At 38.7% G+C, this 18,963-nt stretch overlaps 1 long non-coding RNA gene across 1 annotated transcript in view; it reads left to right on the top strand.

The window, feature by feature from the left end:
* Nucleotides 1-163: 163 nt before the first annotated feature.
* LOC130543220 (uncharacterized) overlaps nt 164-18,963 on the top strand; it is a 38,599-nt gene continuing 19,799 nt past the window's right edge. Inside the window, exons 1-2 of the long non-coding RNA XR_008958388.1 lie at nt 164-1,246; nt 1,800-18,694. This is a non-coding gene — a long non-coding RNA (uncharacterized LOC130543220). The remainder of the gene's footprint in view (nt 1,247-1,799; nt 18,695-18,963) is intronic.

Below are 18,963 nucleotides of genomic sequence, written 5' to 3'. Positions count from 1 at the left end.
TTTTATGGAAAGTTTTTTCCAAGGTTATCTGTTTTTGGCTCAACTTCAGCAATATAGTCATATGTATTTCTCTCTATAAATACAAATATGCATACATATATATGTTTGTATATATATTTCTATAGAAAACCTCTTTTTTTTTTCCTTTTGAAGTATTCTTCCATTAGAGTAGTCAAGAAAAATATAATAGAACTCTTCCAAGCCTTAAGAAAAACCATCAACATTGAAATAATTTTATTTTGGTTTCCCAGAGTTATTCTTCAAGGATTAATTCATTCGGTCAGCAAGTATTCAGTGACCAACTACTATGTGCAGGGTAAGGTTCTAGATGGCTGTGGAGACAACAGTGAACGATATAGACAGAAGTCCCTGCCCTCATGGTGGTGCCTCGTTCTTCATATGCCTCATGACTAGCCTTTTCCTTGCCTTTTTTATTTATGAAGTGGTTGTCTTTGGTGTAAATGTCTTTTCTTCCCCAAGTGCTTGAGAGTAGGTAAGTAGAAGGGGCATGGAATATTCCTGGTAAGATCTCAATTTTATAATACTTTTTTGGGCTCATGTAATGGAATTAAATACACCTCTTAATTCAAGAACAAAATACACAAAAATGCTTTGATGATCCTACAGCTTTTAGAGTAGAGTTCCAGTATCCACCTTAGCCTGTTTTATAAAGAGCTTTAGGTTAGGAAGTAAAATGTGTACATATCAGTTGATGGGTATTTATTGAACACCATTTTTGTAACTTTGAGCTAGTTGAATCCCTTGCAAATAAGAAAGTTTGTCTTAGAACTAGAAATCCTAACATTTCTGGTAAATTTATTTCTTCTGTTGAAGTCTCTTTACCCGGATAAAGGCAATGGTATTGATTTTGTTTTGGGCCCAGATCTTTATTCTCTTCTGCCTTCCTGTCTTCTCTCTTCTACTCCTCTTGTGTTCTCCCTGTGTCAGTTTCCTTGGCCTAGGCAGAGGAGCAGGGCTGATCTTGATTTGGGGAAGGAATGTGTTATCTTGCCAGGTGTTAACCAATCAGTATACAAATAAGGAAAGACTCATTTTCCAGTTGTATTACTTTTTATTTCTGTTATCTCACCATGTTAAACTAATTTAAATCCTATTACTTTTAATCACAGAATCACTGGATCTTGAGTAGGAGTGAGCGTATAATAGTAACAAAGCTTCGTGTTTTGAGCATCTACTGTGTGCCAGGCTTATGCATTAGTATTGATCGTCATGATAATTCTGTAGGGTAAGTGTTGTCTTCAATTTATAGATGAGAAAGCTGAGGTTCAGAGGTTAAATGACCAGCCTGAGTAAATGATAGTTATTAAGTGTTGGGAGCTGGGAATCAGATTAGGTGTCTGTGACCCCAAACACCCTGTACCACCCGGCCTTTCACTCAAACTTCAATTTTGTTCAACTACCTGTGTAATAGCTAAGTCCTCTACATGGAGGAGCTCATGATTTGATAGACTGTCCATTTTTAGATGCTTTAATTCAAAATCTGATTACTTACATCTTCAACTCAGGATCCAAATTTGTCCAAAATAATGCAGGATTAAATGCAATCACTTGTTTACATCCAGTCATGTGCTTGAAGCAGTTTTCAGATGCCCTTGAAGTCTCTAGGCTGTAGTACTCAGGATTTCTTCAAAGATTTGTCGTTGGCACGTTAATTCGTGTTTAAAATCCTACAATTCTCATTCACAATTAGAAGTTCCTTAGCATTCAGTATGTAATACTTAATATGGATAATCTTAAATGTTTTTGGCTTTTTCTGATTTCAAAAATATCTGTTGTAGGAAATGTGTAAGAAAAGGTGAAAAACTCACAATCTCATCTTCCAGAGGTAAATATTATTAACATTTTAACAGATAACCTCATTGTTTTTTCTTTCTCTATTTAGAGACTTTAAAAATCTTAAAGAACTATTAAACCCTTAGTCTGATTTTAAGTATGGTAGAATTGTCCATGAAATAAGGTAGAGAAGACTCTTGTGTCTGAAATAAGTCAGGTTGCCCTGCTACAGAATTTGTATCTAGTGTGTACTTATTTTAAAAGCCCGTAATTCAATATGTTTATGAGCTTCTTGGTATGCAGAAACTCATTTGGTCCCTTTTATCATTCAAGAGTGTGTATGAAGTTGTTTATTTTTATCTCTTGTAGCTTTTAGAGTCTTCTTAACTAGTACAGGGAGCTTTGTATGGTACTAACTTGAACTCATGTTTGAGGTATGTTTATGACATCAGAGATTTTAAAACCAAGCTTTTTTCCACTAAAACATTTTTATAATGTATACATGTTTAATTTTCTTTTAATTTTTTTCAAGTTTTGGTCATGAATCAAAATGAATGTGAGTACTGTGAAGTCAAGATCCTATTTTATAAGTGCCTGGCACTTAATAGGTGGCCAGTGGTGAATAAATTAATTTGAAATCAGTTAACTAATTTGAAATGATGGACGTTCATTCTTTATTCCATTTCTTTAATCATCTCTGCTTAAATTCTCTTAAAACTTTTTGCTGTTTGCCTTATATTTACTGAATTTATTTCTTACTAAGTAGACTTGTTTCTTATTGTCATTTTCATGTGGATTTTTTTCCTTGTGTTTGTCCAATTAATCCTTTGGATTATATGCCACCTTTGGGCAGGTCTGCTTTTTTTGTTTGTTCTAAAACACTCCTTTTCATTCCCATAATAGTTTTACACCTACCTGGTTATCTTATGTCTGATTTCACACCTTATTTATCCATCCTGCCAGATTACTTTTCCTGCACTTAGACTCATTACAGTTTTGGTCAAAATAATGTACAAGCTTCCTAATGTTCATTTGATTAAGCCCAGATTCTTTACTTTGAAGTCGTTAAAATATTGTTCCAGTTTTATCTTTTCAGTTTTATTTTTCATTATTCATTTACATATATTTTTAAAATACACGGCCTCTGAATTTTTGCTCCTTTGTGCATACGGTTCCTTCATGGAACAGTTATTCTTAGAAAAATTGTTGTCAAAGGCCTGCTGCTTCTTCATAGTCCAGCTCAAAGTTTACCTGTTCCGTGAATGCTAATTAATACCCCACATTCTTTTGTAATCTCTCTCTCTTCTACAATAAGCACTTTTTACCAGTTTTAAAGTACTTAGCATTTCTTTTATTATAGTTCAATTTTTGCTTTTCCCCTCATTTCAACATTGTTTATGAAACAGTTTATAAAGCTTCTTATAGATAAAGCTGGGTTGGGGTGGGGGTACAACTAAAGCTACTGAAAGCTTTCTAGCAGTTGACTCATGCAAGACAAAACAGGAAGCAACTAACTGATCAGGGTTAGGGTGAATGAGTATTACATTCTGAGGACAGTGATGGGAGTTTTCATATCATATCTTGCTCATAAGAATTTGTTGTATTTCTAGTGAGGTTAAAATCTTATTCCTAAGTTTTCATCATACTTAAGAATCTGATAGAAGTGTGTGTACACATACATATAAAAATTGGTCGAGACTTCCCCAGCCCCCAAGTGTTTAACACTTGAACATATTGATTGAAGTGTGATGATATCATACCTTTCTCAGACTAGAAGACAGAAATCAAGTCATGCTGGAAGCTGCTTGTTAGGTTCATTTGTCTCATTTAACAAATGATTATTTTGCGCTGATTATATGCCAGACACAGTATGTAGAGCTAGATTATAAAAAAAAAGAAAATGAGTAAGACAGTAAATGACCTCAAACTGTTCCTGGCCTGGGAGAGAAGGATGTGTGACTGACAGAACATGCTGCAGGAGTGCCTTGGCTGAATTCTAACCTTAATGTTAAGTGGCTCAGTAAAGAGGGAGTCCTGAGAACTAGACTTTTCAGGACAACTTTTTGCCTTGGTTCTGCCACGCAGGGACCACGTAAGCCTGTGACTTGTATGCCTTCTATTTTAGAATAGGCATTTAAACTTAGATTCCTATGGATGTCAATTAACAGAGGCTCAGTCCATGATATGTGATACACTGGGTCCCTGGTGGAACACCTGCCATTCCTCAGTTCATTAAGGATTGCCCTTGCCCAGATTATGTTGCTTAGGCATGCCAAGCGTCTACTCTTGTAAACCTCTGATCAAGATCAAAGCTTCAGGCTGGTTGCACTTTTTTTTCCCTCCAGACACAAACATATATTCAAACTGGAGTCAAAACTTGTCTTAATCACCAACCTGCTTCCAACTTCTGTCTCATTTTCACGCTTTGTCCTTTTCCTCGTCTCACGTGCACGTGTTCTGTTTTTCTGGAGTCAGAATTCAGAATGAGCCAATTATGGTGAACGGCTCTTTAGCCTGTCTAGAGGCTCCTGGAACTGCAGCCTTTGCCACTAGAGTGGATTAGGGTGGGGCTTGGCCATTGGCTCCTCATCCTCAAGTATGTGGGGACCCTGAGGAGCTGAGCCTGCCTGCTGATGCATGGAGAACCCTGAAAGGCAGGGATGGTTCTGGGTCTTCTCCCAGGGCCTGGTTACCACATCTGTCAAAGGATTTTTGGAAACCCAGCCCTGATGTCCCTGGCTGTTGTCACCACCCCTTTCTCCCCACCTCCCACTTGGCATCACAGCAACATTTGCTTGAGATCTCTGGTTGGCATTTGTTCCAGTCTGCCTTGCTTAGATTATTTACATGTTAATGTTCCTTGTTGAATTCTAATTTCTTTTAGAGCATCTCATACAGTGTCTTACATTGAACTTAATATGATCTGTGCTTTCTCTTATTAAAGTTTTAAAGGGTTATATTACTCTGGAGTTCTGAATCAAGTTTTAAATCAATTGAGAAGTAAATATGGGAGTCAGATATTGCTGCTAAAGCTGGGAAGGGGATTGTGGCTTGGAACCAGGAGCTTGCTCCTCCTTGTTCTCAGTTGAGTTTACCCATAAGGTCACAGGCTACAGGTGTCCCTCTACAGGGGAGGCTCTGTCCTAGGGAGATGAGCAGTGAGTTCTAAATATTGCAGCTGCCTGGGGCAAGGCTGGAGCCTTAGAAAGGATTTAGACCACATGGGTGTAATGGCTTTTTCTCAAATCTCATCACTCTCACTAACTCTCCTCTGGTGGGGTGGGGTGAATGGAGAAGCTGTGGAGGGAGGAATGGAGGCTTTCTTTCCAGTACTTCCAAAGGGGGCAGAATTGTTTGAGGCAAGAATATAGAGAAATTCTCCTTTAGAGACCCTGAGGCAGCCCTAGATCCTGGCATTGGAAGGATAATCTGAATCTGGTTAACCCCTGTGGGCTGAATGTAATTTGCAGAGGATAGATGAATAACTTCTTTCTGGTACAAACTCTAAAATTGGCCTGACCTTCAGGGATGGTGTGAGCTGTGGCACCTGTAAGACGTACCTTCCACTTCGTCATTTTGAGAGGGAAGCAGTGCTGGCTAGTGTACATCTGTATACTTTTTTTTTTTTTTTTTAAATCAAATCATGTTGTCCTAGGCAAAGTGCAGTGTTTGTTAGAATTAATCTATCTCTTGCTTTTGACCTTTTTCTTTCTAAGTTGATGTATTTGTTTAGGGCCATTTCATTGTGAAGATTAACAGATTTGTTTAAAATAATGGAATTATAGACTGAAGCTGGAAGACCATATAGTCCAACCCACTCTGGTTTTGCTTGTGCAACTGAAGCCCAGAAAACTTAAATTTCCTTGCCCGGGTTTTCTATGCAGTCCTGCAAAGGAAGAATTTCTCTTGATTTTCTGCACCATTATCTCCCCTGAGGCTCAGTAAATGTATGTTGGAGGCTGAAATAAATAGGGTTGTCCCTTTTGACAAATACCCAAGATTTAAAGATCCAGAGAGATGACCTGGGATGGAGGAAGGGAGACCTGAGGACTATCGGGGAAGAAGGAAAAACCTGGAGGAATAAATAGAAGAGGTACCTCCTCCAAACTGTACTTCCCAGTGTCATAGCTGGGCATTGCAATCTGGATGTATTTGTAGACCCAAACATTTGGGCTTCTAGTCTAGTCTAAAATGTCAGGGGAAGGCTGCTCAGAGTTACGCAATGTTATATATGAATTGTTGTTGCATGAACTGCTTGAGGTAATAGAAATAGCGTGGGACTTTGGAAGCAGAGAGACAGAAGTTCAGATTCTTTCAGTCTAACACATGCTGGCATATGACTTTGGGTCAGTTCTTAACTACCCAGACATTTTACTCTGTAAAATAAGGATAGTAGTAACAATCACATAGGGTTTGTGTTGTGAAGTTTGAATAAGGTAAAGCACTAAATAGTGCCTGGTGCACACTGAGTGCTCAGTAGACATTAGGCTCATAATCTTCCTGTTTGCAGCGTTTAGGTGATCTGCAGCATGTGCTCCCAGCGAATGGTACCAGTGTCCCCAAGTCTCCAAGACTGGAACAGGGTCTGGGCTCTACCATTATTGTCTGGGTGCTGACTGAAGGGGGCCTGGGAGTCGGCCCAGGGACAAATGACCTCAAGCAGATTAGGTCTTGCTCCTTGCTCTGCCTAGAGGGCCTTGGACCATGAGGTTCTTCCAGCACCAAACCAGGAATTTGGTCTGGTTTTATTCAGCGTGAAGCCCAGAGCTCCCCAAATCCCTGGACATAATTTTCGTCCTGGCCCAGATCTGTTTTTGTTTATTTATTTGGCAGAGAGAGACAGCCAGCAAGAGAGGGAACACAAGCAGGCAGGGGGAGTGGGAGAGGTACAAGCAGGCTCCCAGTGGAGGAGCCTGATGTGGGGCTCCATCCCAGAACGCCGGGATCACGCCCTGAGCCGAAGGTAGACGCTTAATGATTGCGCCACCCAGGCGCCCCCCAGATCTGTTTTTGACTCACTTTTTCCTGAAGGAGGATAGGATAGGAACCCATTGTTCTGTCCTTTATGAAGAAAGCCTTTTTTTTTCTCTCCTGCCTCTGTATAGGTTTCACTTGGCAAGTGAACCAGTCTTTGGATCTGAGTGACTATCTGCTCAGCTGACTTGTTGGGTGGTGGATGAATGAGTCCAGTTGTGTAAGCCTTGAGCTTGTTGTAGGAGGAATCCATTCTCTTTGTAAAAGCAGCTGACAAACTTGCGTGAGATCGTGATGAGGGATATTACCTTGGGGGTCATGGTAATACATTTTGGTTTCTCAAAAGAACAAATTTGTTCCTGCACTTAAGAAGGGAAAAGAACCTTCCGAACTTCAGAATGGCTTAATTGTGAATGGGAGATTTTACTTCCTAATTTCTCTGCTTAGTATGGGGCAAGTAATTTTCCTGGTAATCAATTTTCTTTTAGGTAAGAGCAGTAATACCTAATAATAATTCTTGTTACATTCAAAGAAGTCCCTCCCCATTAATAATCATCGTTGTTTATTAGGCAGTAGAGAAGAGTGGTTAAGGTCTCAGGCTCTGGAGACAGATTGCTGGGGTTTGTATCTTGGCTCTGCCATTCACTTGCTGTGTGACCGTGGGCAACTTGTTTAACCTTTCTGTGTTTCATGGGTAATTTGTCAAGATTAACTTATGTAAAAGGTTTAGAGAAAGATAGCTATATTGTGGTCTCTGATATCTGCTATCTCTTGAGATTCTCTACCTAGCTTCTTTCCTACATATTACCATTAAGCTACACACACTGATTGGGTTTTCATTCTTTACTATCTTGCCTGAATTAAGCCCTGTAATTCCCCACTGCCTCTGATTTATGCTTTTACATCTGGATAAGATGATTGACAGCCTATAGTTAAAGGATGCTGGAGAGTCCTTCAAGGAAAATGAACCTCGGGTACCTTTAAACTTTGTTTCCTGACAGCAGAGGGTGCCACAATGTTTCTGGTAATAGGAGTCTTCTGTGCAGAATGATTTTTTTTCGACCTGGTACTTACAAGTAAGCTTTTTAGGATTACTGACAGTGAGGACTTTTATTGTCCATTATATAATAATGACACAAACATGTCATTGAATAATTTTAAAATTTGATTAAGCATGCCTATCACCACCATATTTCATATCTGCCTGTTTGTATTTCTTGGATCAGGTTTGTAAAGATGGAGTATTTTCTAGAGTATATGAGCAGTGTTCCAAGTGAGCAGTGTTATATGCTAATGTTATGTCCTTATACATTTTGAAATGGGCTAGAGATGAGGGAGGCATGGTGAGGGGTAAAGGGTAGAGCCGAAAGTCTGGGATCAGGCAGTACCTGTGCTGGAATGATTTGCCATGGGGAATCTGCAAGCTGAGCAGGACCAGATGGATGATAGTTCTAAGCGGAAAAGTGCTCTTTGGCTTCCTGATAATTGGAAACTGGTCAGTGCCAGAGGAAAAAAAATGTACATACCAAGGGGAATCTGAAGTATGGCTGACTGAATTTTCAAAGATGGCTGCAACAAGATGTCCATTTTACATGTGCATCTTCTAATGTGACATTGACACTTCTTCCAGCAATAGGTGGGACCTATTTTTTCTCCCCTTGGATGTGGGTGTCTGGTGACTATGGTCGAAGTCAATTCCTAAACTTGATTGTAAAGTGTATAGACTTCCTACCTGGGATACTACTGGGGTGCTTGCTCTTGGAACCTTGCCACTATGCTATGAGGAAACCCAGGTCACATGGAGAGCCTGCACGTGGGTGTGCTGGCTGATAGCCTCAGCTGACATCCCAACCAACAGCCAACATTGATTGCCAGATTCAAGAGTGAAGAAGTGTTCAGATGGCTCTAGCCTCCATCACCTCCTGACTGTAACCACATGATAGACTGAGAAGTTCCCAGCTCAACCTGCTTAATCCATGAGAGAGAATGAGAAAATGATTGTTGTTGTTTTAACCCACCAAGTTTTGGGGTGACTTGTACCCAGCAATAGCAACTGAAATACAAAATTAAAGTCCATCAGCAAGAGGATCTGGGATAAGAGAATCAAGTCAAGGATGTGTTTCCAAAGTAAGAGCTAAATAGCAGAAAGGAGTTTGAGTACAGAAGGAGGACTCGAGATCAAGTATGGGGTAGCCACTAAGGGAGTCTCTAACGAAGCATGAGTGGTTGGGGTTCTGTGACATGTCACACTACTTACTATCTTGCTCTTTTTTTTTTTTAATGCTTCTGTTTAATTATTAATTTTTTTAATTTAAATTCAATTAGCCAACATATAGTACATCATTACTTTTAGATGTAGTGTTCAGTGATTCATCAGTTGTGTGTAACAGCCAGTGCTCATCACAGCATGTGCCCTCCTTAATGCCCTTCACCAAGTTACCCCATCCCCCCACCACCTTATCTTGCTCTTCTTAAAAGTAAGCTCACAGTTGTAGCTTTACCCTGACGTTGGCCCCTTCTAACTTTTTGTATCATGGAAAATGTCAAACATATGCAAAAGTGGTGAGACTAATGCACAGAACTCCATATTCACTGCCTAGTAGCAACATGATCAATTCATGGCCAGCCTTATATGTCTATACCCTTCCTCACTGTCCTCCTTCACATTACTTTGAGGCAAATCCCAGTTATAATATCTTACTGTCCCTACATATTTCAGAGCTCTAACAGGTAAGGACGATTAAAAAAAACCAACTATAACCACAATACTATTATCACACCTAAAGCAATGACCAAATGGACAATTATATGTTCATATAACAACTTTTATGTTAAATCAGAATCTGAAGAATATCAATAATGCCAGACTATCGTAGAAATATAATGCAATCTATTATATGAATTTTAATGCTAATTTAAAAAGTAAAATTTAATGTTTTATTTAATCTATCAAAAATATTACCATTATAAGTTCAGTATTTATCAGTATAAAATATTTTAATCAGATATTATACAATCTTTTCATATTAAGTATTTGAAATCTGGTATATATTTACATCAAGTTTTTGTTGTTGAAGTATAATTGACATACAATATCCTATTAGCTTCAGGTGTACATCATAGTGATTTAATATTTTTATATTACTATGCTATATGATGATCCCCATGATAAATCTAGTTAGCATGTGTCACCATAGAGTAATTACAATACTATTGACTATATTACATATGCTATAAATTATATCCTCATGACTTATTTATTTTATAACTGGAAGTTTGTATTTCATAATCCCCTTTTACCTCTTTTGCCCATTTCCTGAAGCCCTCCCCCCTCTGGTAACCAACAGCTGGTGTGTGTTTTGTTTTGTTTGTTTCTTTATTTTGTTTTTTAGATTCCACATATAAATGAAATCATATGGGATTTGTCTTTCTCTTTCTGACTTATTTCACTTAGCACAATACCCTCTGGGTCTATCCATGTTGTCCCAAATGGCAGAATTTCATTCTTTTTTGTGACTGAGCAATATTTCATATATACATATATACCACATTTTCTTTATCCATTCATCTATTGACGGACACTTAGGTTGCTTCTGTATCTTGGCTATTGTGACTAATGCTGCAATAAACATAGGGGTGCATGTATCTCTTCAAATTGCTGTTTTCGTTTTCTTACACCCAGAAGTAGAATTGCTGGATTATATGGTAGTTCTATTTTTAAAGTTTTTGAGAAACCTCCAGACTGTTTTCCACTGTGGCTACACCAGTTTATATTCTCACTAACAGTGCACAAGTGTTCCCTTTTCTCCACATCTTTGCCAACGCTTGTTATTTTTGGTCTTTTTGATAATAGCCAATCTGACCAGTGTGAGGTGGTATTGCCTTGTGGTTTTGATTTGCATTTCCTGATGTTGAACATCTTTTCATGTGTCTATTGCCAATCTGTATGTTTTCTTTGGAAAAATGTCTATTCAAGTTTTCCACCCATTTTTTAATTGGGTTTAAAAAATATTAATTATGTAAGTTAATATCTCGGACGTTCATCTCTTATTGGATATATGGTTTCCAAATATCTTCTTCCATTCAGTAGGTTGCCTTTTTGTTTTGTTGATGGCTTCCTTTGTTCTTGTTGATGGCTGTGCAAGCCCTTTTTAGTTTGATGTAATCTCATTTATTTATTTTAGTTTTTGTTGCTTTTACTTGAGGAGACTTGTCCAAAAAAATATTGCCAAGACTGATGTCAAAGAGCTTACTGCTCATGTTTTCTTCTAGATGTTTTATGGTTTCAGGTCTTACATTCATGTCTTTAATCCATTATGAATATATTTTTGTATATGATGTAGAATAGTGGTCCAGTTTCATTCTTTTACATGTAGCAATCTAGTTAGTTACCCCAACATCATTTATTGAAGAGACTGTCTTTTCTCCATTGCGTATATTTGCCTCCGTTGTCATAGACTTAATTGACCATATATGCACGGGCTTATTTCTTTTTATCTTTTTTTCTTATTTTATTTTAGTTTTTAATTTAAATTTTACTTAGTTAACATACAGTGCAATATCGGTTTCTAGAGTAGAATTCAGTGATTCATCACTTACATACAACACCCAGTGCTCATCACAAGCGCCCTCCCTCTTTAAAACCCATCACCCATCTAGCCCATCCCCCACCCACCTCCCTTCATCAATCCTCAGTTTGTTCTCTATCATTAGGAGTCTCTTATGGTTTGTTTTCCTCTCTCTTTCCCCCTCCCGCTTCCCATATGTTCATCTGTTTTCTTTCTTAAATTCCACATAAGAGTGAAAGCATATGTTATTTGTCTTTCTCTGACTGACTTATTTCACTTAACATCGTATACTCTAGCTCCATCCATGTCACTGCAAGTGCCAAGATTTCATTCTTTTTTTTGAAGATTTTATTTATTTATTTTGAGAGAGAGAGTGCACGAGTAAGGGGGAAGGGCAGAGGAAGAGGGAGAAGCAGACTTCCTGCTGAGGAGGGAGCCCGATGTGGGACTTGATCTCAGGACCTGAAGGCAGACACTTAACTGACTGAACCACTAAAGTGCCCCAAGATTCCATTCTTTTTGATGGCTAATATTCCAGTGTGTGTGTGTGTGTGTGTGTGTGTGTGTGTGTGTGTGTAAGTATACACCACATCTTCTTTATCCATTCATCAGTCGGTGGACATTTGGGTTCTCTCCATAGTTTGGCTATTGTTGGTAATGCTGCTATAAACATCAGGGTGCATGTACCCCTTTGAATCTGTATTTTTGTATCCTTTGGGTAAATACCTAGTAGTGCAATTGCTGGGCCATAGGGTAGATAGTTCTATATTTAACTTTTTGAGGAACCTCCATACTGTTCCCCAGCAGTATGGTGGGCAAGGCACCAGTTTGCATTCCCACCAACAGTGCGAGAGTGTTCCCTTTTCTCCGCGTCCTCACCAACACCTGTTGTTTCTTGTGTTGTTAATTTTAGCCATTCTGACAGGTGTGAGGGGATATTTCATCCTGGTGAGTGGTGTCAAGCATTTTTCATGTGTCTGTTAGCCATCTGGATGTCTTCTTTGGAAAAATGTCTGTTCATGTCTTCTGCCCATTTGTCTAACTACATTATTTGTTTTTTGGGTGTTGAGTTTGATAAGTTCTTTAAAGACTTTGGGTACTAATCCTTTATCTGATATGTCATTTGCAAATATCTTCTCCCATTCCGTAGTTTACCTTTTAGTTTTGTTGATTGTTTCCTTCACTGTGCAGATGCTTTTTACCTTGATGAAGTCCCAATAGCTGATTACTGCTTTTGTTTCCCTTGCCTCTAGCGATGTGTTTAGTAAGAAGTGGCTATGGCCAAGGTCAAAGAGGTGCTGCCTATGTTCTCCTCTAGGATTTTAGTGATTTCCTGTCTCACATTTTGAATTTATTTTTGTGTATGATGTAAGAAAGTGGTCCAGTTTCATTTTTCTGCATGTTTCTGTCCAGTTTTCCCAACACCATTTGTTGAAGAGACTGTCTTTTTTTCCATTGGTTACTCTTTCCTACTTTGTCGAAGATTAGTTGACCATGTAGTTTTGGATCCATTCATGAGTTCTCTGTTCTGTTCCATTGATCTGTGTGTCTGTTTTTGTGCCAGTACCATACTGTTTTGATGATTACAGCTTTGTAATATAGCCTGAAATCCAGAATCGTGATGTCTCCAGTTTTGTTTTTCTTTTTCAGGATTGCTTTGGCTATCAGGGTCTTTTGTAGTTGCATACAAATTTTAGGATTGTTTGTTCTAGCTCTGTGAAAAATGCTGATAAGGAGTGCATTAAATGTGTAGATTGCTTTGTGTAGTATAGACATTTTAACGATGTTTGTTCTTCCAATCCATGAGCATGGAATGCTTTTCCATTTCTTCATGTCCTTTTCAATTTCTTTCACAAGTGTTCTGTAGTTTTCAGAGTACAGATCTTTTAACTACTTGGTTAGATTTATTGCTAGGTATCTTACTGTTTTTGGTACAAATGCAAATGGGATTGATTCCTTGGTTTATTTTTCTGCTGCTTTGTTATTGGTGTATAGAAATGCAACAGATTGGGGTGCCTGGGTGGTACAGTTAAGTGTCCAACTCTTGGTTCAGCTCAGGTCATGACCTCAGGGTTGTGAGATCAAGCCCTGTGTTGGGCTTCACACTCGGCATGGAGTTTGTTTGAGACTCTCTTTCTCTCTTTCACTCTCCCTTTCCCCCTTTCCCTAGTGCGCTCTCTTTCTAAAATAAATAAATCTTTAGAAAAATGCAACAGATTTCTGCACATTGATTTTATATCCTGCAACTTTGCTGAATCATGTGTGAGTTCTAGTGATTTTTTGGTAGTCTTTCTGGTTTTCTACATAGAGTATCACGTTGTCTGCAAATAGTGAAAGTTTGACTTCTTCCTGACTTGGATGCTGACTTGGATGCCTTTTATTTCTTTTTGTTGTCTGATTGCTAGGGCTAAGACTTCTAGTACTATGTTAAATAGTAACGGTGAGGGTGGACATCCCTGTCTTGTTCCTGACTATAGGGGAACGCCTCTCAGTTTTTCCCCATTGAGGATGATATTAGCTGTGAGACTTTTTTATATGGCCTTTATGATGTTGAGGTATATTCCTTCTACCCCTACCTTGTTGAGTGTTTTTGTTTTTTTTTAAATCAAGAATGGGTGCTCTATTCTGTGCTCAGTGGAGTCTGCTTGAGATTCTCTCTCTCCCTTTCTCTCTGCCTCCCCCCCTCCCTCTTTCTCACTCTCTAAAATAAATAAATAAATCTTAAAAAAAAAGAATAGGTGCTGTATTTTGTTAAACGCTTTTTCTACATCTATTGACAAGATCATAAGGCTCTTATCCTTTCTTTTTTAATGTGTTATGTCATGTTGATTGATTCGTGAATATTGAACTACTCCTGTATGCGTGGGGTTATTTCTGAGCTTTCTATTCCATTGATCTGTGTGTCTGTTTTTTGCCAGTACCATACTGCTTTGATTACTATAGCTTTGTAATGTAGTTTGAAATCAGGGAGTTACACACCTCAGTTTGGACTAGTCACAAATGGCTAGTTACTATCAAATTGAAGATCTACTTACTGCAATTGGTTGATATGTCTCTTATGTTATTTTTAATCTCCAAGAGCCTTCCCCCTACCTCCCTATTCATTTTATTCCTCTGTGTGTGTGTGTGTTTGTGGGAAAAGGTGATTTTTTTTAAGCATGGGGCCAGGACCTGTGGGCAGAAAGAGTTGCCTCATTTTATTCATTTGTAACTTATTTGTTAAAGAAATGTGTTGTTTGTCCTGTGGAGTTTTTCATTCTGGATTTTGCTGCTTGCATCCCTTTAACATCATTTGTCATGTTCTTCTAGTCCTTGTATTTCCTATAAACAGATAACTTGATCTATAAGATTGATCAGTTTTAAGATAAATTCTTGTCGAGAGTACTTGTAGCTTATGTTGTGTTCTTCCATTAGGAGACACATAATGACTGGTAGCCATTGATGATCATTGTCTTAGAGCCACTACTTTACTAGGGGTTGAAGATTAATTCTATTCATCTTTTGTTTATTACAGTAACATTACTATAAAGAGAAAACTCCCCTAATCAACTTGGTAATGTGGATAATAATTGTGGCCTGATGCTTTTACTTTGTAAATGATTGCTTTAGAAATGTATAAAAATCAGCAAAAATACTTATTTCTAAGTTATGATGAGAGTACTATGCAAATTATAGCTAGTTTGTCTTAATAAATTAGTTTTGATTCTTATCATTAGAGTAACACATGTCCATGACAGAAAGTGTGGAAAAGTAGAAAGAAGGGAGAAAAACAGTGACTCTTCATTGTACCACCCAAAGACAACCCTGTAAACATTTTAGTTTCTTTCCTCACAATCTCTTCTTTAAGCATTTAAAAAGCCCCATGTGTGATCATAGTGTAACACAGACATATCTTGTCTTGCTCTTTTTCATATGGTAGGCAGACACATCCCTGTAATACTCCAGTCTCTATGTAAACACCATTTAACTGTCTTGCATAATATGTCAATTATAGGTGTTAAGTATTTAGAGTGTTACTGATAGCTTTTCATTTGTAAATGTGCTGTGATGAAGAGTGACATATTTTACTCTTTTGTATTTCAGAGATCAGCCTTAGGAAATGCACCTTATTTTAAAAAGCTATGAAAGGTTAGTGCACAAATGTACACATAATGTAGCATAACAAAATCGAGTAAGAACTCTACAACCTAGAACTATTCATTCAATTACCAAGTATTTATTGAATTTCAGCTATGACTTTTTTCTAGGCATCGGGGATACAGTGATAAAAAGACAGGGTCTCTTCCCTCATGGGGCTTATATTTTAGTGTGTGTATGGGAAGACAGACAATAAACAGGTAAGCAAGATTATTCAGGCAGTGATAGATACTACGAAGAATATAAAACATGCAGCAGCTACTTAGAAAAAGTAGTTCTTTGTGGGGATCTCTGGCTAGATACTATATTTGAAATAGTTGGAAGTATGGGGAACAGGGGTGAAAAAGCAGAAAGTAGAACACCAAAACTGATGAACATTTCATTGGTAAAAGAAGAGAGAACAAACATTTTAGAATTAAAAGAGGTGTTCCAGAGAGAATCCTCAAGTGAGAGAATCTGAGGGTTTAAATCTGCTAGCCACATGAACAAGACTCACAACGTCAGCTATCAGGGACATGGGAATCAAAACCACAATGTGATACCACTTCACACCCACTAGAATGGCTGTGATCAAAAGACAGATAATAACAAGTGTTGGTAAGCGTGTGAAGATATTACAACACTCATACATCGATGGTGGGAATACATATGGTGTCACTTTGGAAAACCATGGGGCAATTCCTGAAAATGTTGAGCATAGAGTTACTATACTAAGCAGCAATTCCACTCTTAGGGATATACCCAAGAGAAATGGGAACCGATATCCACGTAAAAACTTGAACATGAATGTTCACAGCATCACTTTTACATTAGCCAAAAAGTGAAAACATCTTAAATGTCTATCAACTGATGAATGGATAAACAAAATATGGTATAGCTCTAGAATGGAATATTATACAACCATAAAAAGGAATGGAGTACTAATATATGCTACAACATGGATGAACCTTAAAAACATTATACTCGGTGAAAGAAGCCAGTCGCAGAGAACCACATGTTGTGTGATTCCATTTATATGAAATTTCCAGAACAGGCAAATCCATAGAGCTTGATGGCTGCCAGGGGCTGGGGGAGGGGAGAGGGAGGATGAGCAGTGACTGTTAATGGCTATGGGGCTTCTTTTTGGAGTGATGAAAATGCTCTAGAACTGGTTGTGGTAATAACCGTGCAATGCTGTGAATATACTAAAAGCCATTGAATTGTATACTTAAACTGAGTAAATTTTATGGTATGTGAGTTCTATCTCATTAACTGTATTAAAAAAGATCTGCTAGCACTCATTCAAGAAATCTTTCCACTTAGATGGAATGATATGCCTGCAATTTGCTTCAAAATAATCCATTATTGGGAGCTAAGGTTCTAGACAAAACAAGATTGGAAATGGTTTGGTAATCTGAGATATGGGTACAAGGGGGTTCATTATACTATTTTCCTTTCTATGTATTTGATATTTTCCATAATAAACATTAACAATGCATTTTTTATTGAAAGACCTTTGGTTCTGGCACAATTATTAGCAAGTCATAACCATGAGCGTCAGACTGGTGTGGTTAATAGCCTGGCCTCTGGAAGCAGTCTGCGTATTTTCTGTGTGATACTGGGCAAGCCACGTTAACTTCTTCATACCACAGTTTTCTCATCTATAAAAAGAGCACCTACTTCATAGGGATGTGGTAAGGATTAAATGAATTAATATTCACAAAGTGGTTGGAATGCTGTCTGATTCTTAGTAAATTATGTATGTTCACCTTTTCATTTAAAAAAGGAGGCGGGGTGGGAAGGAAAGAGCAAGAAACCCGAAAAAATAAGAGTACCTGTTAGCAAGAGGGAGACTTCTGAGTCTAAGCAATTTTGAACTCGCGCAATTTGGAGGTAATTCCCATCCCGTTCGTTTTGGTGACGCAAGAAGGGAACTCAGTCGTCACAGATGACAAGGCCGTCTTTTTTCAGCAGTGAACCTGTTGCTGCATTAGTGAGCTGAGAGGCGAATCTTCAGCTATAAAGGCAGTGTTTTTGCACTTAATATTTTTAATCCACGGTCTTTATTACCTTGGCATTACTGCTAGGGCAGATCAGTGCACTTTTCAGGCCTCACTGCAGTTGACGCGGTTTCTCACACTTCCTCAAGTTCTGCTTTTTGCATAAATACTTCCGAACCGAGATATGCGTGTAGCCCACGGATCCCAACAGCAAAGCAAAGAGGCTCTTCTGGGGAGTGTGCACGTGCTTTGATTTCCTCCAGGACAAAGATAGGAGCCCCAGGAATGGACTGGGAAACTTTCAAATGTGTGTTTTGTTTTTAATGTTTTTAAAAAGTCCTTTAAATGTTTTTGGCCTGAACTATTCCCTATGGACAGGCCCCATGGTGAATGTTTATTTGTTGTGTAAAGGACAATTACTTTTGTGGAAAGGAAGTTTCTAGGCTTTCAGAGGAAACCCCAGTGTTTTTTGGAACAGGAGTTTGCAGTCACTTGTCCTACAAGTGGTGATGTCACCGTCTTTGTCCTTCTGACCATAACATTTCGAGTTTTGTGACTTGCAACCACTCAGCGAGAAATATAATTGACATCACAATCCAGTGTGTATATATGACTGAAAAAATATTGTCAAGACACAATACCCTTACTATGATAGCTGTACTCAGATGTCTTCTAGTCTTTTCATTATTGCCTTGAAAAACTGCTAGTTGCTGCCCATTGAGTTGATTATTTGACAAGGAATTCAATCTTGGTAACATCACTGCTGTCTTGGAGCTTAGATGATTCCATCTCTTAATCTATCTCACTTCATATTTCCCGTACCAGTTAGCACCTGCACCTCCATCCTCCCGCTTCCCCGAGGGCGGGTGACCTCAGGAAAGTGAAGGGTGTTAGGTGTTTGGGGACAGGACCATTTCACTCAGGTGAAACCCTTTTGGTTGAACACACATAGTTGATCACAGAATGATTTCCTCCCTGTTTTTAAAGCACGAATTTTATCTTCCCTCTCCTCCTCTCACTTTTAAATTGAGAATATGCTTTTGCTTTTTAAACATCCACGCTTGCCTTTCATGTACGGAGAAACAAGTGCTGTTGACATGCCCCAAGGAAAGTGCTGCTCAGACGCTCAAGCAAATCAGGAACGGATGGGCGGTCCGACCTCCTCAGCCCGCTGTTCCCAGACACTTAGCCTCGCCTGTCAGATGCTCCGGGAGTGCACTCCCGTGGAATCTGTTGAAACAGGTAGGTTCCCTCCGGCTGCTGTTCAGTGCCACCTTGTGCTTACAGCTGACCCTGTCAGCCATTTTCCTGCTCGCAGTGGAGTGGCAGGAAAGGGAGATGATTGCGAGTCTCAGCTCATCATTATGTTAAGTGTTTCTGCTCTGGTGCTTGCAAATTATCTTCCTGCGCTGAAAGCACGCAGTAGCTCCGGTGAGGGGCCAGGTATTTTCTCTACAATGACGGGTACACTTGTGGTGTCACACAGATCTCATCAGGAAAGATTTTCTATT

This window comes from Ursus arctos, unplaced genomic scaffold, assembly GCF_023065955.2.
Source record: "Ursus arctos isolate Adak ecotype North America unplaced genomic scaffold, UrsArc2.0 scaffold_9, whole genome shotgun sequence".
NCBI lineage: Eukaryota > Metazoa > Chordata > Mammalia > Carnivora > Ursidae > Ursus > Ursus arctos.
Note: the sequence above shows the minus strand (reverse complement) of the source record. Positions and strands in the feature narration are given on the sequence as shown.